A 27529-nucleotide genomic window follows, 5' to 3' on the forward strand; every position below is an offset into this window, starting at 1 on the left:
GGGGTGAGGTACACGTACACACGTGGTTTCCGTTTTCAATTACGGAGTGGAACAGAGTGTGTCCCGACCTGTCAGGCCAATAGATGTTCAATGTGGTGGCCATCATTTGCTGCAAACAATAGCAATCTCTGGCGTAATGAATGTCGTACACGCCGCAGTACATCTGGTGTAATGTCGCCGCAGGCTGCCACAATACGTTGTTTCATATCCTCTGGGGCTGTAAGCACATCGCGGTACACATTCTCCTTTAACGTACACCACAGAAAGAAGTGCAGAGGTGTAAGATCAGGAGAACGGGCTGGCCAATTTATGCGTCTTCCACGTCCTATGAAACGCCCGTCGAACATCCTGTCAAGGGTCAGCCTAGTGTTAATTGCGGAATATGCAGGTGCACCATCATGCTGATGCCACATACGTCGACGCGTTTCCAGTGGGACTTTTTCTAGTAACGTTGGCAGATCATTCTGTAGAAACGCGATGTATGTTGCAGGTGTTTGGGCCCCTGCAATGAAGTGAGGACCAATGAGGTGGTCACCAATGATTCCGCACCATACATTTACAGTCCACGGTCACTGTCGCTCTACCTGTCTGAGCCAGCGAGGATTGTCCACGGACCAGTAATGCATGTTCCGTAGATTCACTGCCCCGTCGTTTGTGAAACCCGCTTCATCGGTAAACGGGTAGAACTGCAACGCATTCTCTGTTAATGCCCATTGACAGAATTGCACTCGATGATTAAAGTCATCACCATGTAAATGCTGATGTAGCGACACATGAAACGGGTGAAAGCAGTGACGATGCAGTATGCGCATGACACTACTTCGACTCAGTCCACCGGCTCTCGCAATGTCCCGTGTACTCACGTGTGGTCCATGGCAACAGCAGCTAACATACCAATTGCACCCGCTTCTCCTGTGACGGGCCTGTTACGGACCAGTTTGCGTGCTACGACCATACCTGTTGCATACAGTTGGCGGTAGATGTTTTGCAATGTGCGGCACGTTGGATGCTCTCTGTCCGGGTGCCGTTCAGCATACACCCTGCAGGCTTCAGCTGCATTTCGTCGACGCTCATCATAGATGAGTATCATCTCCGCCTTTTCAGAGTTCGGATACACCATGGTCACAGTTCCTACAACACTACACTATCACAGACGTCTGGTAACACGGTGTACTACAGTTGGTCTGCGTGTGGAGACGAATGAGGAATAACAATAGCAGCAAGCGCTACATGAGGACACTGCGACAGCTAGATCAAACCACAACAGTGCACCAAAGCAACACTCGTAAACACGGTCGTCATCGTAAACATGTCCCTGCAGATGCTGCTCGCCGACCGTGGCCCGTGTTTGTTACAAAACGCAACTGAACGTCGGAGATTTCAAGCGTCAACTTTAGGTTACAATATCTCCGGATGTAATTAACATTTTACAATGCAACAAACGGCACTGATTACGTATTTGTTTATATGTTCAGATGTGCTAACAAAACTAACGTGGTTCCATTTAAAAGAACGTAGGTTTGTGTTAAAAAACATACTTCCGTGCATTTTTGTATGGTTTGTATTAAACAATTACACTAGCCCCTCTCCTCACGTTCGGTCTGTGGAATCGATTCGTCAGTATTTGATGTGGTTTACGAAATATATCCAGCGGTAACGTTAGGTGACTCACCCTGTATATCTAATAATATGAGTTCTATCCTCTTCTGTTTGCCTCACGTTTATAGGATATGAAGATCATTGCCCGGACATCAATTTCCTACAACAGTAGGACAAGTTCTCAAGAACCTCAATAAATCGGTTTGAAGATTGCCAGGATTCAGAACACTGATAAGTACAAAATCCGAATTTTCAGTGTAGTTGCCCGTCCCTGACTGAATAATGCAGGCATTTTTAACTGTGCAATCGTCGGTTGGAATCTGACTATTATCAACTTTTTTACTTTTATTTAAATTCCATACACATAAAAAATATATATGCTGATTAACAAACATTTATTTAAAATATCTTGGTAAAAATGTTTTTATTTTAAATTAATGCTCCTGTCAAAACATTTAAATTTGATGGAGGCGTACAGTATTTCTAAACGAGTCAAAAAGGGGTATGATGTATGAGTAAAAATGAGCATATCCCAAAAAAGACGGGTCACTCGTGAACTAGCTCGCAAAGATTAACGAATTTGCACATCTCTAGTTTGTGTAGGCAGCCCAGTCATATAACTACAGTTTCCTGGATGTGACAGCTAAAAGGCTTTGCGTACATCGCAACGATGTTATTTTCTCAAATTATACTATAAGGGTATCAACAGGCTCCATATATTTTGCTAGTAACTATTGTGGTGAAAGGAATCTACTTACACGAGTTGCAAAGGAGATGACAATCCCAAAAATGCAGGGTTTCAGAAACATCGAATTTTGAGACTGCTCTCGTGCTTTTGTGGCGAAAGCACATAGTGGAAGCACCAATGGCAACGTTGTGGAACTGTCGACGGATAAGATTCACCTGTTGCAGATGGCCGAGGAAAATGCAGACGTTGATTGTACGTGAAGGCCAACCAACATGCTACAGAGGGATAGCTCACTGGGAACTCGTGTTCATCACTATAAATAAATGAACTCCAGAGCGTATGAAGCATTAAATCTAACGGGTAGTGACTTCATGATTGCTAATGTCGCTACGATGACTAAAAAGACTTGAATTTAGTCAATTGTATCGAAACCGTACTCTTTAATGGTTGATGACAGCTAATATTCCCCACGTGTAGCACATTTTCCATTTGATCGCCTTGTTGGACGAGAACAATTACTGCACGACAACAAGGAAATGAAGAAAACCTTAAGGTCTGGTAAACGCTGTATTATGTTTCGTAGGATCATCACCCTCGTAATCCACGTCTATCTTTTTGATGATCGTCTCCCCCAATGAAGATGTGATCTTCCAGAGAGCCAATATGGCTCGTTACACGACTGGACCCCAAACGGTAAGCAGAGCGCGCAGTCAGCACTTCAAGGTACTCTCCTAGCCCTTCAGTTTCACAGACCTTAATCTCATTTGAATATTCGAAGGTACATGAGGTTACCTCTATAGTACTGATCGCTGAATGAATCAGCCACCACCCATCTTTCTACTGATTCTAAAAGTACTGAAGGATGCAGGGCACAGATATCCACGAGAATACACTATCAACAACCATAATCGTGTGCCGCTCACCTCTTCCAGCTACTGTGTGCGATATAAACGAATTTATGCTACGTATTGGGAGTAATTCACGATAATAAGACTCGGTAATAACTTCTAAACTGTATCTCAGCTTTATTTTATCATGATGAACCATAGATCATTTTGTCCAAGCTATTGACCAATAGACTGAGAAGACCTTCCTTTTACATAGTAAAGAATACAATATTTAGATGACACCACTTGATGTGCTTGCAAAAGTTTTGGTAACAAGGCACTTGTTCACAATTACGAACACATTTGACAGATGTCCTCGACGGGACAGCGATAGTTTAGTTTCACAAATACCGTTCAGCGCCACAGACCATACCGAATGACTTCATTCTAATGTAGATGCAGGGTGACAAATTTGTCTGCTGTGCACGTGGTCTTAAGCCAAGAATGTTAAGTTCACTTGTTCTTCACAGTACGTGTGTTTCAAAAGAGTTCTGGTTAGTACTCTATATGAGTCACATTCATTAACCGGGGTTCCTTTCTCAGAGGGATGTCTTTTCCATCCTCTATCTTCCATTCGAGTAAAATTACGTACAATTAAGATTGTGCTTCTGCGTGTTCTGGCTATTGTTGGATAGAATCGAGAGGAAGATGATTAATCTTCTCAATGGGTAAAGCTTGTCATGTAACTTCAGTAAGGGTCTTTAGAACACGAGCCATAGTATCATCACGACTATATGACCTTCCTAAAGTACATAAGGAAAGAATTCCTCTGATTTCCATAGTTAATAATATTGGTGCACCTACGAACCAGCTAACAAAATACCCGAAGCTCATTCTCAGTGAACGTTTGAGTAAGTGTAAAAGCCACACCCGTAACTCCGCTGATTTTGTGAACCACCTCAGTCAACAGCAGTTCCATGACACTGATACTATGATCAGTTTCGACGTAGTGTCCCTCTTTACGAGATTTCCACTTTCTGATTTCTTTTAACTAATCACAGAAAAGTTCGACGATTGTTTCAGAGAACGTTTTAGGCACTTTCTGACATCTATTTACTTCGTACTCGACGGAAAATATGGTCCAAACCGATGGCGTGGTGAAGGGTAATCCGTTATGACGTGTTGTTGCGAAACTGTAGATGAAACACTTTGAAGCAAAGGAACTATAATTCGCCTGGTTGAAAGCAACGTCTTTCTGTCGGTACTTGGAAGAATATTCGCAGTGTGGCCACATGGAGCGGAAAAGCTTAAAGAGTACCTGGAACATTTAATCTCCATTCATGGTAACATAAAATGCACGATGGAACTTGAAAATGAGGGCTAACTACCTTTCGCCGACGTGTCAGTTAAGAGAAGAACAGAGGATCAAAATGGTTCAAATGGCTCAAAGCACTATGGGAGGTCATCAGTCCCCTAGACGTAGAACTACTTAAACCTAACCTAAGGACATCACACACATCCATACCCCAAGCAGGATTCGAACCTGCGACCGTAGCAGCAACGCGGTTCCGGACTGAAGCGCCTAGAACGAAACAAAGGATTCCTGACTCACAATGTATATGGTAAACCTTCGCGCGCTGACCTCTGTCTCCATGCTTCGAGCCATCGCCATCCGTCAGAAAGAATTTCGGTGCTTAGCACTCTGGTTCAAAGAGCTCGAACACTTTCAGACAAAAAGAGCCTCACCGAAGAATTACGGCTCCTAAGAATTGTGTTCCAAAGGAATGGATAGTGAGATCATCAAATTAAAATGACGATGCAGTCAAAATCAAGAATGCATGTGAAGGAGGTTGAGACATACACCGACAAAGAGAAGCTAAAATCGCTTATCTACATCTACATAGATACCCCTCGGTGCGTGTCGGACAGTAGCCTGCAACACTACTAGTCATTTCCTCTCCTGTTTCACTCACAAATACAGCGCGGGGAAAACGATTATCTACATGCTTCCTCACGAGCCCTAATCTCTTAATGGTTCTCAAGCGAAATGTACGTTGGCGGCAGAACGATCGTTCTGCAGTGAGCCTCAAATGCTGGTACTCTAAATTTTGTTAATAGTGCTCCTCGAAAAGAACGTCGTCTTTCCTCGAGGGATTCCCAGAGCACCTCCGTAATATTCTAGTGTTGTTCGAATCTACCGGTAACAAACCTAGCAGTCCGCCTCAGAATTTCTTGGATGTTTTCCTTTAATCCGGCGTGGTATGGATCCCAAACACTCCAACAGTACTCAACAATGGGTCGCACTAGTGTCCTATACTAAAGTAAACTAAACTCAGGCCCAAAGGTATCGACCGGCCGCCGTGTCATCCTCAGCCCACAGGCGTCACTGGATGCGGATATGGAGGGTCATGTATCAGCACAAAGCTCTCCCAGCCTTATGTCAGTTTACGAGACCGGAGCCGCTACTTCTCAATCAAGTAGATCCTCAGTTTGCTTCACAAGGGCTGAGTACACCCCGCTTGCCAACAGCGCTCGGCAGACCGGATAGTCACCCATCCAAGTACCAGCCCAGCGCGACAGTGCTTAACTTCGATAATCTGTGTGTCCTACACGCGGTCTCCTTTGAAGATGAACCACACTTTCCTGAAGTTCTCTCAATAAACCGAAGTCGACCAATCGCCTTCCCTACCACAGTCCTCACATGCTCGTTCCATTTCACATCGCTTTGCAACGTCACGCCCAGATATTTAAACGGCTCGACTGCTTCAAGCAGGACACTAATAATACTGTATCCGAACATTACAGCTTTGCACTTCCTACTCATCTCCATTAACATGCATTTTTCCACATTTAGGGCTAGCTGCCACTCATCACTCCAACTAGAAATTTTTTCTAAGCCGACTTGTATCTTCCTTCAGGCATTCAACTTCGACCCCACACTGTACGTCACAGCATCGTCAGCAAAAACCACAGATTTCTGCCGACCCTTTCTGCCAAATCATTTATGTATAAAGAGAACAACAGTGGACCTATCACACAACGTTATGCTGGCGCAGTATCCGGAAAGATCGGTAGACACCAACGGAAACATGGCATCCAGTGTATTTCACTCCCCACACCTAGGTATTCTTTGTAATGTTGAAGGCAATGTAGCTCTTCTAAAGCTGGTATGTACCGCATTCCATGCGAATGTGGTATGTCGTTTGAGGGGGGGGGGGGGGGGGGGGGGACGGTAGGATATCAGAAAAAATCGAGGAGAGATGTAAGGAACATCAGCACCATGTCTAAAACAACCAAGCAAATCAGCTGTCTCCGAGCACTGCCTCTAATTCAATCATGAAATGAGTACGCGACAAGACCAGTACCGCGGTGCAAACGCCGAGTTTGTTGCAAGCATAATTAAGGACTGTATTGAATTAAAGAGGTCAGAAAACCTAACAAACAGGATTGGTAATTTAATTAAATGAAGTTTTGGGTTGCACTCGGCTATCACATCCACCGGAATTGGAAAATGCTGGGAGTGTTTGCGTTTCATGGAGTGTCAGTGCGAGCTCTGAAAAACAAAAGAGCTTCAAACGGTGTAATGGGCATCATGAATCGAACTCGGCTGTAAATACCGGTTACCAACGATTGTTCAGGCAGTGAGTACACAGAACAGCAAAACTCGCAGCACCTAAAAAAGATGGCTCCGTTGGTCGTCCAGATATTGTGCATATAATGGAATCAACTCGGCAGAAAACCCGGAAGCTCACTGTTAATCAATTGCGCCGAGAAAACCTCAGATACTACGTTACTAAAAAGTACTACGATAATAACTTTCCTCATTACTCATTTCAAATTAAATAAATATTTGTGCTGTGTTATACTGAGTAATCATTGACTAGGTGTTATTTGCTGAAGTGTGTATTTTTCATACTATTTTTGATACTTTGGGACTTTGACAAATCTTATCGCACCGAGTACTCGCTGGAGCCTGAAGTTTGTTATTTCAACTATGGTTTTGTGCCTCTATGTTTCAAAATACGGGGGCGTTCAATGAGTAATGCAACACATTTTTTTTCTCGGACAATTTCTAAAATGCGGATTTTTGCTGTCGCACGTCGTGGAGTGTTCCAGCTTCAGTCCTTATAGTTTCATGAAATTCTAATAAGTGACGGTGCTATTCGTAGCCTTGAAAACGGCGTCTGTAACGGAGGTGAGTTCCAGGCAGAGGGCTGACACTGATTCTCTTTTGACGGAAAACCAGAGCATCGTAGATATTCACAGGCTCTCGCAGATTGTCTACGGAGAACAAAACTACGGTATTATAATTAAAATATCTGTTTCATCAGCAGATGCACTGTAATCCGAAAGTTGTATAATATCTTTGAAAGTAACGCTATCATTATGTGAACATTTTTTAGTTCAAACACAGCTCTGCAACCAAATATTATATAAATTTATATGTGTATGAAAAATCAAGTGACATCAAGTAATACTGAAAGAGAACAGAATGTTATGTACCATTCTTCTCGTAAAACAATATCTACGGAGTTATCGCCACTTTACTGCAGATCTCAAATGAATAATAGTAAGATCGTAAGACTAATTCATAAGAAAAATCTTAATTTTCCTTTTTCTTGTGCTTTTGTCTCGCGTCGTCACAGGGTCAGCGTGGTTACAAACGGGTTGGGCACGGTTAGTTTAAGGAGTGGCCTTATGCCCTTCCTCTCGCCAGCCCCTTACCTCCCGCGACGGAATATGTGTATAGTTCTTAGTATAAGATAAAATATGTTGCAGAACTTTCGGATTTCGATGAATTATACCTGCTAGTCAAACCAGATATTTTAGTTAGAACAGAATCTTGTGTAAGTTTTATGCCTTAAATAAATACACAGGGTGTAATGGGTGTGAGTGCAGGTATTTTTATATGTGGTACCTTGTTTTTTCTCTGAATTGGATATTCTTCCCACAAACATGTCACAAACTTCCTGACCTGATGTTTTCTGCGTGGTCGTAACTGTACCACTAAGTGGACTACACTTGTTAGTATAGAGCAAACGTTTAGCGTCCACGCATCCGCACTGCAACACCAGACTAGCTGCCCAGGGGAAAATAAACAGTAATGGCTTGTATCTTGCTCATGTACTTGGAGGTACTACCCAACCTAAAAACATACGACTTGTAATAGCTATAATTATTAGTCAGCAAATAACGTAAATACTGATGTAATGTTGTTCAGTACATCATACTCAGTCATCAACAGAAATATCTACACTTATCCCCGCTCTACTCTATATTTCTACATTAACTAATCACATCATACAATAAAATTATCTCACAGACTAAAATCGTGTGTTCGACGAAAGTTGTAAACAGATCTTCGTACGTACGTTCCTGCTTTGGCGCTCCTAGAAGAGAGGGTGTGACAAGAGATGTAAAAATACCGTATTAAACGGTTTAATTGTAACAGGCATAGTTTTAAACTCTTTGTGTTACACGTTTATTCGGTAGGTTAAATTGCTGCAACCCACGAAACCAATGTGATCCGAAGATAGCGAAACATCCCTAGGTGGGGAAACGCTCGTTAGCGGAAGTGCGAGAGGTGGAAGTTGTTGGGTGGAGAACATTCGATCCAACGACAGTCTTGTTTGCTCGTTGGCCAGGTGTATAAATCCACGGGACTGTTTGTGGTCAACATAGTTATCAAGTCTTCTGCAGCGATGCGGCCTCATGACAATGTATGGAATCGATATAAAAAACGAACTATGGACGGAAAGATAAAAGCCAAATGTAAATATTGCGGCAAGTTCTGTGATTATGCACTGGAGTCGCGACTGCACAGTCATTTCAATGAACATCACGTACGTCTACAATGTATTAAACATGTTGTATTGTCACAACTTGCGGCAAAAAACAGACACAGTCCCAGACAGAAGTTGAAAGGAATAGTGTTGAGCGCACGCCCTCCACGTCAGCGAGCACATTGTGGTCTTCACAGGTTCTAAGCGGACTGTTTTACCATTGCATATATCGCCATCTGCCGTTTATAAATGTCACAGACGAAGAAGTTGCGGAAGTGTTGTTAGAACAGTGTAAGCAATATACGTATAGCCTGCACTGTTAAGAGTCCAAACACTAAGGAAGCATCTGATATGCGGAAGAAAAGCTCGTAGCTATTATGAGACACAATGCTAGAAGTATGCTGGCTGCAGGCAACATGTTACACCAATGAAATCAGCATATTGCCAGCGTAGGCAGCGCAGCGCACATCATCAGCCTGCTGATAAAAGACGTTATGACTCTAGAAGTACTTCATGAATCGGTATGTGTGCAACAGCATGCGCTACTTAAAATGTTCAAAAATGCCAAGCATGAAAATGAGATTTTTCCAAGGCTTATACCTCGGGTTCTATTGGTGTTTGAAAGGTAGGGTCAAGTATTTTGGATAGCCGTTGGGTTACGGACCATTTGTATATCCAGCGGAAGGCTCGTCTTCCGCATTTCTCCTACAATATAGGTCAAAGATTGAATATTACGCACTTCCTCCAGCTTATGAAAATGGAATAAATCGGTTGGTTCTTTTTACATTTGATGTGTTCCACTGTGCGTCCTAAGGGACTTACGGAGGCACCATTTAGTTCTTGGGTGGCTCCTAAGAAAACAAAAAAAAAACGTTGTTTCTGGGTACCGGTACCAAAACCGAGCCTCTAATTCCAAGCCGGTTACGCACAGAAAATGCCTGAAACTTTTGCGACAGACTATATCTAAGACCCCAATCTCGAAAAGCTTTGAAAACCTTCTTGATATTTTTATTCGTTTCCGAGATACAGAGGTTCAAAATTACCCCAATCGTACACATAAGATACGCATTCAAAGCCCAGTGTGAGACGCAAACGTAATTTATAAAGTGACGTAGCACAGAGAAATATGCTGTAAAGTTCGGAAAGGTTCTGGGAACCCTGTGCTGTTGTACTGAAGCACATGCAAATTTTTTGTGCACGTAAAACTAGTTTTAAGTTATTTCAATTTCACAAAAGTAAACTACAAAAATTTTACAGACCTATGAGGTTCTTTTTATACGAATGACGTGGCCTGCTGTAGCACGGAAAAGAAGGATGCTCAGAAAAAATGCTCATATTGGAGTACAAAAAAGAAGCATAATCTCCTGTTTTTTAAAAGCCTCTGACTGAGATGTGGTGTACCAGCTACCTCATTCTACATTCTATCTTCCTCGACACCCTCAAAAATTTTGGGATGTGAACACATTCGCACTGCTTTATGCTGAAAGAGAAGAAGACAGTGGCAGTGGGAAAGAGGCGGGAAAGTAATAAATACTGGAAGATGGTAGACAGTGGCTGCAGTATAGAAAAAATGAAGTAGACAATGGCATTGTGAGAGAAACAGAGGGACACAGTGGCAATGGAACACAGTTGACATTGATGAAACAGTGCTACGAAAAGAGTGGAGGAAACACTTCTAGTGGGAAAGATATAAAGAGAAGGAGAAAGGGAATGTGGGTGAATGCCAGTGATAACGAGAGAGGGAGAGAGTCTACGACAATGAACATGAGGAAGAGAGGGAGAGAGAGAGAGAGAGAGAGAGAGAGAGAAGAGACAGTAGTTGTTATGGGGTAAAGTCAGTGCCGGCACGCCATTCGGGAACGACAGAGAAGAGAAGGCTGTGAGAAGAGGTCAACCAATCGCACGCTGACCGACCTCCCTCCAGGACAGGTGAAGAAAACATAAGCGACGCGCCCGACTGTTGGCAGCCCACTTCGGTAGCAGCTTCAACGTTAGCTACTTCGTTAGCCGACGCATCGTAGTCTCTTCATTAGCAATCTCTACGTAGCTCAGTTAGAGATCAGCAGTCACTTCAGTTCAGTTGACAGACTTTCGTTAGCAGCGGTCGCTAGGACTAGAAGTGTTGCTTGTGTTTGTCTATTCTGAAGAAGACTGATTATTTTGTATGTCGCCCTTTGCTTGCGACACATGTGTGTAATTGCACTTGTGGATGATCGTGTATAAAGGACTATAAGAATTCTCAGATCAAAGTTAAGTATTTGTACTTGTCTTATTGTAATAAAACTCATTTATACAAGTTGTTTGATTGTTAGTCTAGCGAATAGAGTACGCAGGGTTCCTATATACAACATGGGCCGTGGAAAGGAGTGAGAGATAGGAGCATCTAACGGCAAGAGGGAGAGAGTAACTGTGAGAAGAGACACTATTAGTAGGACAGAACGAAGGGGACTGTGACTGTGATAAAGGAGACCGCGACAGTTAGAGACACACAAAGGGATAGTGACAATGAGCTGGGATGAATGAGTGAATGAGAATGGGCAGGTGGGAGTGGATGGGTATGAGCGACTTACAACTTTGTACTAGCGGGTGTGAGCGAGTTTCAAGTAAGGGAAATAGTACAAGTGAGATGTGAGTTATGTATATTCAAAAAGAGCACGAATATGTCCGCATGCCAGAAATTTCTGGGGAAATTTTTAAAGGTACTAAGAAAGGTAGAATGAGGCAGCTGTTACCCCATTTTTCAGTCAGATTCTTTTAATAAACAACAACATATTCGCCTTTTTTGTGTTCAGATAGGAACGCTTTTCGGCTAGTTTAAGTGAGTAGCGGAAACGTTAACTAGATATTTGAAGTACAATCATTCTCCCAATGCAATAATGGGGGCTAAGAGGAAAGAGAAATATGGCACATCACTTGTGATACTCAAATTTAGATCTCCAATGACAAGGGCTGCTGTAGCAATACAGAGAAGCTATACTGGACACAGTAATTGGTTGTCTCTAGAGGCAGTGCTGAAGGAGGGTAAAAATTTTCTACAGAAGACCAATGAGTTGTAGAAGCTGCGTGAAAATAAAGAGTTGGCGCAAAACGATTCACGCAGTAGTAAACTTGCGATATAAGAGGAAAGTCAAGCAACGATCTATGCAACAACACTCAGTAATTTGCTTCAACTTAATTCCGAAATTACCACAACAAATCTAGCGGAATTTGGAGCAGGTGTTGTTTTCTTTTCGACAGACTGTCTCTGGACTGCTGCTAATCATATGAATATGGTATCTGTTCTTTCGGGATGCCATTTTCATATAGTTAAGGCTAACCGGCCATTGACCTTCTTCTTCTGTGCTGGGTGCACAAGCATTGCCCGAACTCTTACGGGACTGGGTAAGATTGTCTCCCGCGAGTAATGAGTGTAGCGGGCAGGGGCACTATGAATGTAGTGTGTGGACATTAAGTTGGGAGTGTGGGACTAACCGGAAGTGTGCAACGGATAAATCCCTGCAGTCCCACTATCCTCTGTGCCCTCAGTGGCTCAGATGGATAGAGCGGCTGCCATGTAAGCAGGAGATCCCGGGTTCGACTACTAGTCCCATCACACATTTTCAACTGTCTCCATTGATGTATGTCAACGCCTGTCTGCAGCTTAGGGTCTTGATTTAACTATCATTTCATTTCTGCCAGTCACGTGTATTCAGCGACCTGGTGGCGAGGACTGTGCACTAGCCAACCTTTGTGCACTTTGGCTCCGAGGGTTTTAACTGTACCGCCAACATCAGCTGCGGCAGAAAGCAGCTGGCTCACTCATGCTCGGATTCACACAAAAGACCGTAAAAGATTGCCTCCAATACGAACAGAAGTACTGCTGCCAGTGCAGTGGAACCTCATATACAATTCTGATCGAGCAGATGTACAAGATCTTCCTGAAAATACCTTACTTTCATTAGATGTGTGTTGCAGACTGAGTCACGTACCTTCGTGAATTTATGTGACGTTTCAAATGATCTCTCTGTTCAAGCTCTGAGGAAGCGCTATTATCTTTTGTTTGCCACAGTTACGTCTTCGAGTGAAAAGCTGTTACCTGGAATAAATGAAAGAAATTATTTAAAGAACACTTTTGAATTAAAAATAATTATCTCACCTAACCACAGTAAATCATGAGTGTCAAATACAAAATAAAAACTTCAGAAATATTTTATTCTTATGATATTATACTTTCACCACCCATCGAATTACACCATGTAAGACTGTTACTAAACGGTTTTACATCGACTTTTAACCCTTTCGCAGATACCTTTTTTTCTAGCGACTGCCCGCAGCTCGTGGTCGTGCGGTAGCGTTCTCGCTTCCGACGCCCGGGTTCTCGGGTTCGATTCCCGGCGGGGTCAGGGATTTTCTCTGCCTCGTGATGGCTGGGTGTTGTGTGATGTCCTTAGGTTAGTTAGGTTTAAGTAGTTCTAAGTTCTAGGGGACTGATGACCATAGATGTTAAGTCCCATAGTGCTCAGAGCCATTTGAACCATTTCTAGCGACTATACGAAGTAAATATTTTTATATGATACTACAACTGTGATCATTTTATTTTTGTGGGGTAGGACCAAAAACTATGGTAGGAAATATACTTCCCACAGCCCTTTTGTGAGCTGTTATGGGTTGCCATCAGACGAGAAAAAATAATTACAGAGACATTTTGTGAAACTTCATTTACCACACAAATAAGAAATAAGCTGATGCAAGTCACAACACTATTTACTATAGAACGAAGCAATGTTTTCAGATTTCGTAAATGACAACAGTAATGATCCCATAACAAACAGAACTGACTGTTGTAGCAGTTCTTAGACACTTGGTACAGCCTATTGCCACAAGATGTTACGCACCTCCAGAGGTGGTAAGGCATATCGTCGTGAACGTATTAAAACAATTAACTTGGTACTAAATATGCTTCCCACAGTCCACAAAAAGAAATATTAATTTTGTGGTAAGTATGCTTGCCTTTTACAGTCGAAAAATTACTTTGGTGGTAAGCATACTTCCAGTGGCTGTTAAAATAACGTTATTTAATGGCATGCGTACTTCCTAAGGCCCCTCAAAAGCACAAGAGACTTTTCACGAGAATTAAAAGCAGAGTTAGGGAAGTTACTTTTCAAAAGTAACGAAGTTACGGTTAAAGTTACTGTACAGCAAAAGATACTGTATCAGTTACAGCTATCATTGCAGTTACTTTCACAATTACTTTTACAGTTACTTTTAAAAATTACAATTGTAACTCATCTGTAAATAGCTGTTGTCCTCACTGGCAGTATCTCTTAAAACTGTAGTTCGCAACGCGGCTTAAGGATACGACAATTGGCTATGCAGGCATGTGGTTGATGCATCCAGCTGGTTTTAAATTTTCGGTAGACGTTTGCAGACAAGATAAGATCTTTATTTTTAAATGCAAGTTCAAACCTCTTTTGCATCTCGCAAGAATTGTGTCAATCAGAGGTCTGCACAGCGTCAGCTTAGTGGATAACTTATTCAGCTTTTGTTTCAAAGGAAAATTGCGAGAAGGAAACCTATGAACATATTGTTTTCACCTTGTAGTCAATTCAGAGCCTCTGCCAGTGGACTTATCACTGCACAATATGCTCTCGACAAAGTAACTTCTTCAGGGTTTAGTGTTGGCAATGAACAGGAATCCATGCAAGTGTCAATTTTTTCATTACTTTGCATGTACATCGTACGGCAACATACATGGAGTTCCAACTCGTATTAACAGGTGCTATTAGTCACCACAAGAAACTCAGATATGATTTACAACTTGTGTGGACTGATTCTGTTTGTTCCAAATCTTGGAGCGGTTTGCCATGGTGTTTCTTGCAACTATTTTGAGTTTTTTATTTTCACGTTCATGTTCAGAATGTTTCACAGCAATCAAATTCAATGTATGACTAGTAAAATGGTGGTGGGGGACAATCTCTCTCTTTTTTCAGCACTTTCAGTTCCATTTACTGATCCTAACATGTTTAAGGCGTTTATAAATTCTAAATCATCACAATCATCACTAATTTCAGTGTAGTCTTCTTGTTCATCAGTAATATTTCTCTGAAAATGAAATGAAATGTCGTGCGGCTAGGGCCTCCCGTCGGGTAGACCGTTCGCCTGGTGCAGGTCTTTCGAATTGACGCCACTTCGGCGACCTGCGCGTCGATGGGGATGAAATGATGATGATTAGGACAACACAACACCCAGTCCCTGAGCGGAGAAAATCTCCGACCCAGCCGGAAATCGAACCCGGGACCTTAGGATTGACATTCCGTCACGCTGACCACTCAGCTACCGGGGCCGGACAATATTTCTCTGTAACAATCTGAAAGCCTTGTAAAAAGTTTGTGCCATTATCTGTTGTGATAACGTACAATTTATTTTGTAGCAACTGTGTACGTTGCCCTGGTATGTATTTGCCCTGGTATGTATTTATTTCAATTCTATTAGTCCATCTCCTCCCTCACCCCCCGCCCCTCTCTGACCATCTCTTCTGGCCCCCTCTCTGACCATCTCCTTCTCCCCTTTCGCTCTCTCCACCTCCTTCATCCGCCGCCCCCCTCCTCGCCGTCCATCATCTCCTGCCCGTCTCTCTGCCCATCTGAAACTTCCCATCTTCTCCTCCCGCTCTCTCTGTCCATTTCCTCCTCTTTCCTTTCTATGTCCATCTCCTCTTCCACCTCTGTCTGTCCTTCTTCCCTTATATGTCCTGATCTATATGTCGTATAATGATATAATTTTGTAGCTACATTCATCAACATGTTTCGACACTGCCTGCCAAATGTATTGTCAACAGAGTTCGTAGCAAAGAAGCAATAAACCTAACCGTCATGACGTCATGCCTGATGCGAAAGTCGTATTGCATGCCAACAGTGCCATGTTTCATTTCAATGTGACTGGATCAAGCCAGTGACCAGTTATTGTAATGAAGCTACTAAAACACAACGTAATGTAGTTGAAAAATCAATGAACAGACCTTAAAACACAAGGAAAGCTACTGAGGACGGTACTGACCTCCACATTAAGTTATAAAATAGAGTAAGAAAATAAATAAAAAATAATGTAATCTAAAATATGTGAGATTTAAGAGAGTATCTTTTGCTTTTACACCATACGTCGATGGCAATTGCCACCACATTCACCTTCTCAAGTTTACCTTGGATTTGATTTTTCATTGTGTCAAATTCCTTGTTTAATCTTTCGTTTACTCTTGACACAACTGACAGAGACTTGGTCAAATCCAGGTCTTTAAATGACGGCTCCTTTGCTATGCGGATTGGGTGAGTGGTATCTACGATAAAGGTCGTTTCTGCTTTCTCAATCATGTTTTGGGTTACATATTGTGAAGTTGAAGGGTTATCTTGAGAGTTACTGTTTGCTTGATTTTAGGTTGAACTTATTCCTGTTTAAACAAAACAATGGTATCACCCACACTTTTATTTAAAGTACTTAACGCTAATAGCAAACAAAAAACTTAAACTGTACATGGGTCTTATATATATATATATATAAAATTCGCTGTAGAGCTCTGCTGCCTAGAATTCTTTTCCCACCAGCGCACAAATTACAACGAAAGGAATCATTTTTCACATCCAGTGTCAAAAATTCAAAGATTTCATCACAAGCTGGTCAAAGCCTTCCTTCTTTACGTGCGAAAGATGTGGAAACGAGTGTGACATCGGAGGTTATACACTGCTGGCCACCGTAAATGCAACACCAAGAAAGACAAGAGGTAGCACAACAAAATTTATTTTGTAGATAATATGTTGACCAAGTATCAAACGATTACGTTTACAGACGTCTGTGACATGTGGTTCCTGCCAGAATCAGTAGCCAGAGTAGCCGCCATTGTTGGAGATCACCGCTGCCACACGTCTCGACATTGAGTCAAAGAGACGTTGGATGTGTTCCTGGGGTACAGCAGCCCAAGCAGCTTCCACACGTTGCCAAAGATTATCTGGTGTGGCAGCTGTGGATGTAATCTGGGTCACTCGTTGAGCAACCATGGACCACAAGTTTTCTATCGGCGAAAGATCCGGAGATCGAGCCGGCCAGGGAAGCAATTCAATCTGGTTATTGACGAAGAACCTTTGGACAATGCGTGCCACGTGTGGTCGCGCATTATCCTGTTGAAATATGGCTGTGGCTGAGCCCTGAAGGTAAGGAAGGACAACTGGCTCCAGCACCTCGGATATGTAGCGCCGGCTATTTAAAGTACCGGCAATGCGTACTAGAGGCGTGCGAGAGTAATATCCAATACCGCCCCATACCATAATACCCGGTGCAAGAGCAGTGTGGCGGTGCATAATGCAGCTGTCCAGCATCCTCTCTCCACGGTGTCTCCACAGTCGAATCCGACCATCGTGGTGCTGCAGACAGAAGCGTGCCTCGTCAGTAAAGACAACGTCATTCCATTCTGCCGTCCACATCCGTCTGTCATCACACCATTGGCGACGGAGACGTCTGTGGTTCTGCGTCAATGGTAGACGAAGCAATGGACGTCTTGCGGACAGACCACTCTGCTGTAAACGGCGTCGAATGGTACGCGCAGACACTGGATGATGCGTTACAGACGCAATGTGCTGTGCTATGGTTCGGGATGTCACTGAGCGATCCGTCACTGCCATGCGCACAATTTGCCTATCAGCATGTGCAGTGGTGCACCGAGGTGAATGCGATCGACCACGTCGGTCCGTCGTACCCTCCTGCATCCAACGGTCACATATCCGCATTACAGTTGTTTGGTTTTGTACAACACGATTAGCGATTTCTCTGTATGATAATCCACAATCTCGGTAAGCCACTATCCTTCCTCTGTCGAACTCGGATACTTGATCAAAAGATGTTCGCTGTTGCCTACGAGGCATAACTGATCGTCTTGTGAAACAACCACAAGGTAAATACACGTGCCGAACGTACACTCGTCGAAATCGCCAAGCCTTAAATGGCGCTATGAGGTGGCGCCACAGGCGCGCGTGATGTGCGTCTGCGCTGAAATTCTAATCAGTTGCATATCTCATCGCTGCAAACTCATGGTGTAAATTTCACTTGATTCGGATGCTTCCTTCAGGGTGTTGCATTTACGGTGGCCAGCAGTGTATATTGTTCACTTTCGACGTGTCATGCGTCTGTAAGATAATAAACGGCAGATATATTTTGACCAAGTGGCATCACAAAGAGAAAAACGAGAAAACACGTGCAGAAACGAAATGCCGATTAGGGACGGTGTTCAGCTGGACGTCTTTAAACTACTGTTCGTAATTTACAGTAGATGCGTGACGTGTGCAGACATAGGGTGCTACACATCAATGAGCTAAAGCATTATGGCCATCTGCTTAATAGCTTGTTTCTCCGTCTTGGAACGAAATGCATCACTGATTCTGCGTATCAGTGATCCAGTAGTTTGTTGGTAGGTTTGTGGAGGAATGTGACATTAGATGTTTACGCGCAGGTCATGTAATTCGCGTTAATAACAGGCCAATGATTTGTGTACGCGGTGATGGCGCGTAATACCGATACAGATGGGTTCCATAGGATTTAGATCAGGCGAATTGGTCGCCGGGACGACAGCGTGAGTTCACTATAACGCTCCACAAACCACTGTAGCAGGGATCTGGCTCCGAGACACGGATACAATTATACTGCTGAAAGATGACAGCGCCTTCGGGAAATATATCAAGCATGAAGGGATGCAGGTGGATCGCAGTGTGTCTTTGATTACTACCACAGGTCCCATCAATCGCAGGAGACTGTGTCCCGTAGCATATATGCTGTTCCCATCAGCCTGGCTCCGTGGTGAGCTGCACGTTTCGAGCCGCCGTTCACCTCGATCATGGCGTTTGTGGAGAAAACCATCGACCTAGTGTACCAAAACTGATTCACCCGAAGAACCGACACGTTTCCATTGATCGACTGTCGAATCCCGATGGTCCCGTGACCACTGCAATCCTAATTGGTGATGTCGTTGGGTCGTGTAGGGGTGGTCTGTTGGGGAGCTCCATGTTCAACAATGTACAATGAACGGTGTGCTCTGAAACACTTGTGCGTGCACCACCATTGTGCTCTCTGGGCAGCGATGCTATAGGTCACCATCTGTCCTCCTTTACAGAGCAAATAAGCCTCCAAACAGCAACGTTCTATGGAGAGTCGTGGACGTCCAAAGATTTAGTGCCTATTGGTAGTTTCACTGCCCTTCTACCTCTTACCGTAGGTGCTCACGACAGTATCGCGTGAATAGTTGATCAGCTTCGCCGTTTTCGCGATAATCGTTTACAGGCTGTTCGTATTAGTGATCTGTCCTCTGTCACAGTCGCATATCTCAAAGGATTTTCCCACCAACGGCCCAAATCAACACGTGATCTGGGGGTATGTCTTTGATGAGTAATAAAAACGTCCTCACTCACTGTTTCGAAACCCGCCACTGCTTAAATTTTGATTAATAATCAGCATTGGCGGCCGAAGACTTTCGGAATAAGAAGTCACCCTCATTCTGCCAACTTCCTCGTCAAAGAGGGCGGAGGAGAGGACAGATGTTCAGGGCACTCTCTTTTCCTTGGGGTGGGAAACTGTCCCTAGAAGCGGGAGAATCAGCAATGATCAACGGCATGAGGTTGCAGAAGGCAATGGAAAGCAGTGCATTAAAGACACATAGCGTCTATCCACAGGAAATGTGGCCTGTAACTGAAAAATGTCATGATGATCTCTCCATTGGCAAAATATTCCGGAATAGTCCCCCATTCGGATCTCCAGGAGGGGACTGCCAAGAGGGAGGTGACCCTGAGAAAAAGAATGAATAGTCAACGAAAGGATAACGTTCTACGAATCGGCGCGTGGAATGTCAGAAGCTTGAACGTGGTAGGGAAACGATAAAATCTGAGAGGGGAAATGCAGAGGCTCGGTCTAGATATACTAGGGGTCAGTGAACAGAAATGGAAAGAAGACAAGGATTTATGGTCAGAAGAGTATAGGGTAATATCAACAGCACCAGAATATGGTATAACGGGAGTAGGATTCGTTATGAATAGGAATATAGAGCAGAGAGTGTGTTACTGTGAACAGTTCAGTGAGACGGTTGTTATTATTAGAATCGACAGCAAACCAACACCGACGTCGCAAGCTGAAGATGAAGATACAGAGTAAATATATGAAGATATTGAAAGGGTAATACTGTACGTAAAGGGAGACAAAAATCTAATAGTCATGGGGGACTGGAATGCAGTCGTAGGGGAAGGAGTAGAAGAAAAGATTACAGGAGAATATGGGCTTGGGACCAGGAATGAGAGAGGAGGAAGGCTAATTGATTCTGTAACAAGTTTCATCTAGTAATAGCGAATACTTCGCTAAAGAGTCAAAAGAGGAGGAGGTACACTTGGAAAAGACCGGGTGATACGGGAAGATTTCAGTTAGATTACATCATGGTCAGACAGAGATTCCGAAATCAGATACTGGATTGTAAGGTGTACCCAGGAGCAGATATAGACTCAGATTACAATACAGTAGTGATGAAGAGGAGGCTGAAGTTTAAGACATTATCAGGAAGAGTCAATACGCAAAGAAGTGGGATACGGAATTACTACGGAATGACTAAGTACGTTTGAAGATCTCTAAGGCTATAGATACAGCAATAAGGAATAGCTCATTAGGCAGTACAGATGAAGAGGAATGGGCATCTGTAAAAAAAGCACAGTCACAAAAACTGGAAAGAAAAACATAGGTACAAAGAAGATAACTGTAAAGAAACCGTGGATAACAGAAGCAATACTTCAGTTGATCGAAGAAAGGAGGAAGTACAAAAATGTTCAGGGAAATTCAGGAATACAAAGGTACAAGTCGCTGAGGAATTAAATAAATAGGAAGTGCAGGGAAGCTAAGACAACATGGCTGCATGAAAAATGTGAACCAATTGGAAAAGGAATGATTGTTGGAAGGACAGTCTCACTATACAGGAAATCAAAACAATGTTTGCTGAAATTAAAAGCAAAGATAGTAACGTTAAGAGTGCAACGGGAATTCCACTATTAAATGCAAAGGAGAGAATGGATAGGTGGAAAATACACTGATGGCCTCTACGAGGAGACAGATTTGTCTGATCTGATAGAAGATAAAAAGGAGTCGGTTTAGAAGAGATAGGGGATCCAGTATGAGTCGCGAGGGAATAATAAGAGTGGACGACAAAGAACGAAGTGCTAGCATTAAAAATGGTGTAAGACAGAGATGCAGTCTTTCGCCCCTACTGTTCATCGGAGAAGCCATAATGGAAATAAAAGGAAGGTTCCGGAGTGGAACTAAAATTCAAGGTGAAAGGATATCAATGATACGATTCGCTGATGACTTGGATATCCTGAGTGTAAATGAAGAGGAATTACAGTATCTCCTGAATGGAATGATCAGTCTAATGAGTACAGAGCATGGATTGAGAGTAAATCGAAGAAAGTCTAAGGTAATGAGAAGTAGTAGAAATGAGAACAGCGAGAAACTTTACATGGGGATTGATGGTCATGAAGTAGATGAAGTTAAGGAATTCTGCTGCCTAGGCAGAAAAACAACCAATGACGGACGTAGCAAGGAGGACATTCAAAAGCAGACAAGCCATGGGAGAAAGGGCATTCCTGGCCAAGAGAAGTCTACTAATATCAATCTGAGGAAGAAATTTCTGAGAATGTACGTCTGGAGTACAGCATTGTATGGTAGTGAAACATGGACTGTGGGAATAGAAGTATCTGAGATGAGGTGCTACAGACGAATGCTGAAAATTAAGTGGACTGATAAAGTAAGGAATGAGGAAACTCTGCGTAGAATCGGAGAGGAAAGGAATTTGTGGAAAACACCGACAGTGAGAAGGGACAGGATGACAGGACATTTGTTAAGACATCAAGGAATGACTTCCATTGTACTAGAGAAAACTCTAGAAGGCAAAAATTATAGAGGAAGACAGATGTTGGAATACATCCAGCAAATAATTGAGGACGTAGGTTGCAAGTGCTACTCTCAGATGAAGTTGGCACAGGAGAGGTATTCGTGGCGGGGTTCATCAAACCAGTCAGAAGACTGACGACTCAAAAAGTCTTTGCTAGGGTGATCCGCCGTCCGTGTCGGCTCCGTTAACATACTATTGTTACCGAGTCACGTGCCCGCGACGCTACCAGGAGGCATCCAACGTGGCGGTGGGCAGTGACCATAATGATCTGGCTCATCATTGTATACCTTCTAAAATGTATCAAGAATTTGTCGAATCCATTTCACGCAGAATGGCTGCTGTACTGCGTTAAGCAGGTTGTATGCCTCAGCAATATCAATCCTCATGTTAATAAAACAAAATATTTAAATATATGTAGAGGTTATTGTACCCATGCGTTGACAAAATAAAAATTATAATTATCTTTCCGCATCCTTGAAGATTTACTTACTTGGAATCTGTGGAACTAACATGTCGTACCAGACTTTTGTATGTAAGTTTTCTGACACACTGTACGTTCTCGGTGTTCTCCTCGCTGTCGGTCGAAGAAACGAACAAAACGTCTAACTGGAATGTCCACAGCGCAGTAAGTCGGCGTTTGAAGCTAAAGAACTATTTTGCATTGGAGACCCATCTCGGAGGCTTACGATGGGCGGCCTTTGAGACGCCTTCGTCTCGCTTGGCTCAGACTTTGCTTAGTGACGTCATGCGCGACCATAAATTTAGAAATAGGTAAACGGTTTCCAAAGTGCCAGGCAGCCGTGATTCATAGGAGCACAAAAGCGCGGTGACTGCTTCCGTCGTCTCATTCTGTGTGTCGCTGAGGGTCCAGAGTTCGAGTAATTCATAAACGCGCGCCAGTACAGCAAGTGCTGCACTATGCTTTCGAATACGAGCGGGCAGTACAAGTATGATTTGCGAGCCTTAATGTTCTCTCAGCTGTAATCGTTCTTGATCTTTCATTTCAGTGCCTCATTACTAGTTGCCCTTTGCCTTCCGCAGTGTGTCTAGCAGCTGAGGGTTGTGTTGTTTCTTCCTTCAGTTCAAACACGGATCATTCAGTGAAGACAACTTTCCTAACAATTTTCTCCTTACGACGGAAGGAAATATTTATTCTGTAAACAGTTAATGTTCTTGCATAAGCTACTCACCGCCACATGTAGCTGTGCGCTGGTGCTTTAGAATGGTTCAGAAAGACAGGTAACTCTTTCGCGAACAGCGGGAAGCTTACTCGACACCAACTGCATTTCTTTGCTGTCCACATGGGAATACGTCGTACGTACGTTGCACGCTCCTGGCATCTACTGGTAGTCCGCTGCACCAGCTGTAGTTTTTGTTTCTTGTGAAACATAGCTTTTAAGCAGAGTTCGGGAGTAATGCGTTACTTGTAACGTTGTTAATATTCGGTGTCCAGCATAAGAATAAACCTTACGTAAACATTGCACCACGTATTCTTGCGCGTTTGCTTGAATCTCATTTGACTTCATTCCACGTCGAGCGAAAGCCAAGGTGTGTTCAGTGAAGTCAAGTGCGAACGTAAGGATAAATTTTATGTTGTATCACACGCACATAGACAGAAAGATAATGTAGAACAAAATATTTACTAGGACATTTAACTTCAACAGCACTGGCGAGCCAGCTGGTCCAGCTAACCTGCAATGATGTGAGCAACTGAAGAGTTCAGATGTAAAGAGACGAGAAGAGAAACAATATAGCTTCGAATGTCATTTACTTTTTAAAGAGAATTAAATAACACTCGTTAAAACTCCAGCACTATTGCACGCTTCTTAAGTGACCAGACGGAAAGCATAAAATGCTCTCGTTCTCACCTAACATACACACATCAAAAAAATGTTTTGCAGCACCCCCGTTCCCATAACTCCTGAAGATAGACGTTGACTGTGGATATTGCGTCACAGACACAGTCCCTTTGGCTATTCAGAGAGGTCACTAAACCCACCGAAAGATATAAACAACCATGCATGAACAGCGCCTATTAGACGGAGGGGTCCGACAGCCGATCAGTTCCAGTCATTCCACCAGGAAGGAGGTACACGGCTCGTGTTATCTGTAATTCAGCCATGCCTAGACGGTCAATACCGCGGTTCGATCACGTCCGCATTGTTGCTTTGTGACAGGAAGGGCTCTCAACGAAGGAAGTGTCCACTCGTTTGGGAGTGAACCAAAGCGATGTCGTTCGGACATGGAGGAGATACAGACAGACAGGAACTCTCGGTGATATGCCTCGCTCAGGCCGCCCAAGGGCTACTACTGCAGTAGATGACAGCTACCTGCGGATTATGGCTCGGAGGATCCCTGACAGCAACGCCACCATGTTGAATAATGCTTTTCGTGCACCCACAGGACGTCGTGTTACGACTGAGACTGTGTGCAATAGGCTGCATGATGGGCAACTTCACTCCTGACGCCCATGGCGAGCTCCATCTTCGCAACCACGACACCATGCAGAGTGGTACAGATGGGCCCAACAACATGCCAAATGGACCGTTCACGTTCTCTTCACCGATGAGTGTCGCATATGCCTTCAACCAGATAATCGTCGGAGACGTGTTTGGGGGCAACCCGGCCAGGCTGAACGCCTTAGACACACTGTCCAGCGAGTGCAGAAAGGTGGAGGTTCCCTGCTGTTTTGTAGTGGCAATATGACCGATCATTGCGTTTGTGTTTGTTTACATCAGCTTTATTCTTATGATGAACAGAGTTACTATTCAAACGTAACGGTCGGTAACGGCGTTATTATTTTCATGAACTGACTTTAACTGTAACTAACTTACTTTTATCGCTAACGGTCTAACGACAGACTCGTTACTTTTTATAACGCGCGTAACATACTTTGCTGTAAGAATCTTAAGACAATATGTCACCGGTCTTTATTCTGGGGGAAAAAATTGTTTCGAAATTAAATCTTTTCAACAATGAGCAGGTTACGTTTGCTAAAACCTTTGAGTTCTCTGCGGCCGCCGATGACAGAACTTTAGAACAAAGGGGAGACAGAATTTCTGTCAAGGAGAAATTAATCGTTATCATCATGTGAGCTGGAATCAAAATTTTGACGGGAGAAATCATGGGATACGAGAGGAAGAAAATTACAGAAATGAGTATAGAGAAGGTGTAGACATAAAATTTTCATTAAAACGAGAGGAACAGAAATGGGACTACAGAATTTTAAAACAGGGGTAGACCATGGAAGAAAAATAATACACAATGATATAACAGAAGACCAGATAACAGGGAAAATGTTCAGGGAAACCGATGATTGTCCCATTGGGAGTCTGTGAGTTTGGGGCAAGAAGTACGAAAAAAAATTTGGGTAACAGTTATTGGAATAGGTCTCAGAAGAGCATAAATTCTAGATATTACGGGCAAAACAACCGTTCAGCTATATTATCTAGAGCAGGTGGTGTAATCTAATGAGTTCGGTTCAAAAATTGCTCTAAGCACTATGGGACTTAACATCTGAGGTAATCAGTCCCCTAGAACTTAGAACTACTTAAACCTAACTAACCTAAGAACATCACACACATCCATGCCCGAGGCAGGATTCAAACCTGTGACCGCTGCAGCCGCGCGATTCCGGACTGAAGCGCCTAAAACCGCTTGTCACGATGAGAACGGACTTCACAGCAAACGCTCATAAAGAACACACGACTTAAGACTGAGAAAATTATTAAGTTCGAAGTGGTTGGATATTTCAACTCTTGAATCAATAGTTCACTAACAGATACTGCCAGTTAACAGATTTGATCTTTAAAGTAGCTCTTGAATATGAACTAGGCTTTTAAGTGACAGCAATCAACGCCATTAATCACGAATAACTACACCGAATGTCCAAGAGAAAATTCTGAACTGTTATAAACAGGCAGACATCGATTTTTAATTCTGAGCGGAATTATTTAACTGCATAATCCGTCGACATAGCTTTGACTCTTGATCACTCCACATATACTGTTTCAACTTACTTGATCAAGTTCACTCACATTTTACGTTAATCTCAGGAAGCTGCTGCGCCCCCTGAAATTCTTCAATACGATACACACAAAATGGTTCAAATGGCTCTGAGCACTATGGGACTTAACATCTGAGGTCATCAGTCCCCTAGAACTTAGAACTACTTAAACCTAACTAACCTAAGGACATCACACACATCCATGCCCGAGGCAGGATTCGAACCTGCGATCGTAGCAGTCGCGCGGTTCCGGACTGAGCGCCTAGAACCGCTAGACCACTGCGGCCGGCACGATACACACAGAAATAGCAGAGATGCTACGCCGTGCAAATAGATAACGGGCTCACCTGGGTGTAATGGTGAATTGTACATATCAATTCGGAGTTCTTGGAGCGAATCGAATGCGATTTTCTTGTTAAATTGTCCAATGATGACAAAGGAATATTACGACAGTGTAGAAGTTGCAGAGTATTGCATGTAATCGAATCGTATGCAACCCCAGTCTGCAGCCTGGCAGTCACTCAATGGTAACGGTTCCTGGTAAGTCAAAAATTAATTTTGACGATGCACCTTAATTTGATACATTTTTTGAGTAATTTTCTTACACCACTCTCAATACGTTTGACATCACACTTTCATTTCCGCTTAACTTAAAACATGACATTTCTCTTATGTGCCTAAGGTAGCACACGACAGTTAACAAGAAATACTCCTTCAGGTACGATTAAAGCCAGAGTCGCTCCTTCTAAATCTTATTAGTAATTACTTGTACATAAAAATTAAGAGTAGTTACATAAACATTAAGAGTAATGATGAAGTCAGCAACAGTATTGCACCGAGAGGCGTCTACGTAAGCACAGTATATCGTCTCTTGAGCTTGCGGTTGGGTAATGCTCGTTTCACAAGAATTCTTGCAAACGTTACGTCATTTTCACGTCATGCGCAATATCGACGACCGCGTATCGGCTACCGACTTTGTGACAAGGAAGAATATGAATATTATTGCTCTTCGATTCACTCACAGCAGTTTAAGCTGTCTTCTTAGGTTCCTGCCTAACCACACACTCGGTAGTCGCCACATATTCGGAAATAAAGAGCCAAATATTAGTAACAAGGCAGTATATGAATTTTATTGCTGCTCGTTTCAGTCAGAGCAATTAAAGCTGTATTCTTAGGTTCCTGCTTGACCACACCCTTGCAGAACGCCACACATTTTCAGATGAACAGCGAAATATTTGAAGGGCTCGGCAGTAAAAAATGGTAAGGGACAAATAGTTAGTTCTGAGAAAACGCACCACAAATATTTTAATAAAATCCCATAAGTCAGATATCTGAAATACATACAAAATAATATTTTAAAGGGTACAGCATTGCTTTATTATACAGCGTCAGTAGTTACATATTTTTAGTAAGTAATATCAACTCGAAAATTTTTTTTCAGAATTGCAGAGGCACGAACTTAACATTATTTACTCGAAACATTGTTGTCTCAACACACTTAACATTTTTTTACATGAAAACATTTTATTCTCAATGCACTTACTTAACATTATTATTTTACTTAAAACATTGTTTTCTCAGTACATGATTGTCTATCTTTCTTCTTCGTCTTCTTGTTGCTGAAACGCAGTACCTCCTTCTGCTTGGAGTGAATTGTACCAATCATGGTATACAGGAGGTACCCAGTTT

Source organism: Schistocerca americana, chromosome 4 (assembly GCF_021461395.2).
Source record: "Schistocerca americana isolate TAMUIC-IGC-003095 chromosome 4, iqSchAmer2.1, whole genome shotgun sequence".
NCBI lineage: Eukaryota > Metazoa > Arthropoda > Insecta > Orthoptera > Acrididae > Schistocerca > Schistocerca americana.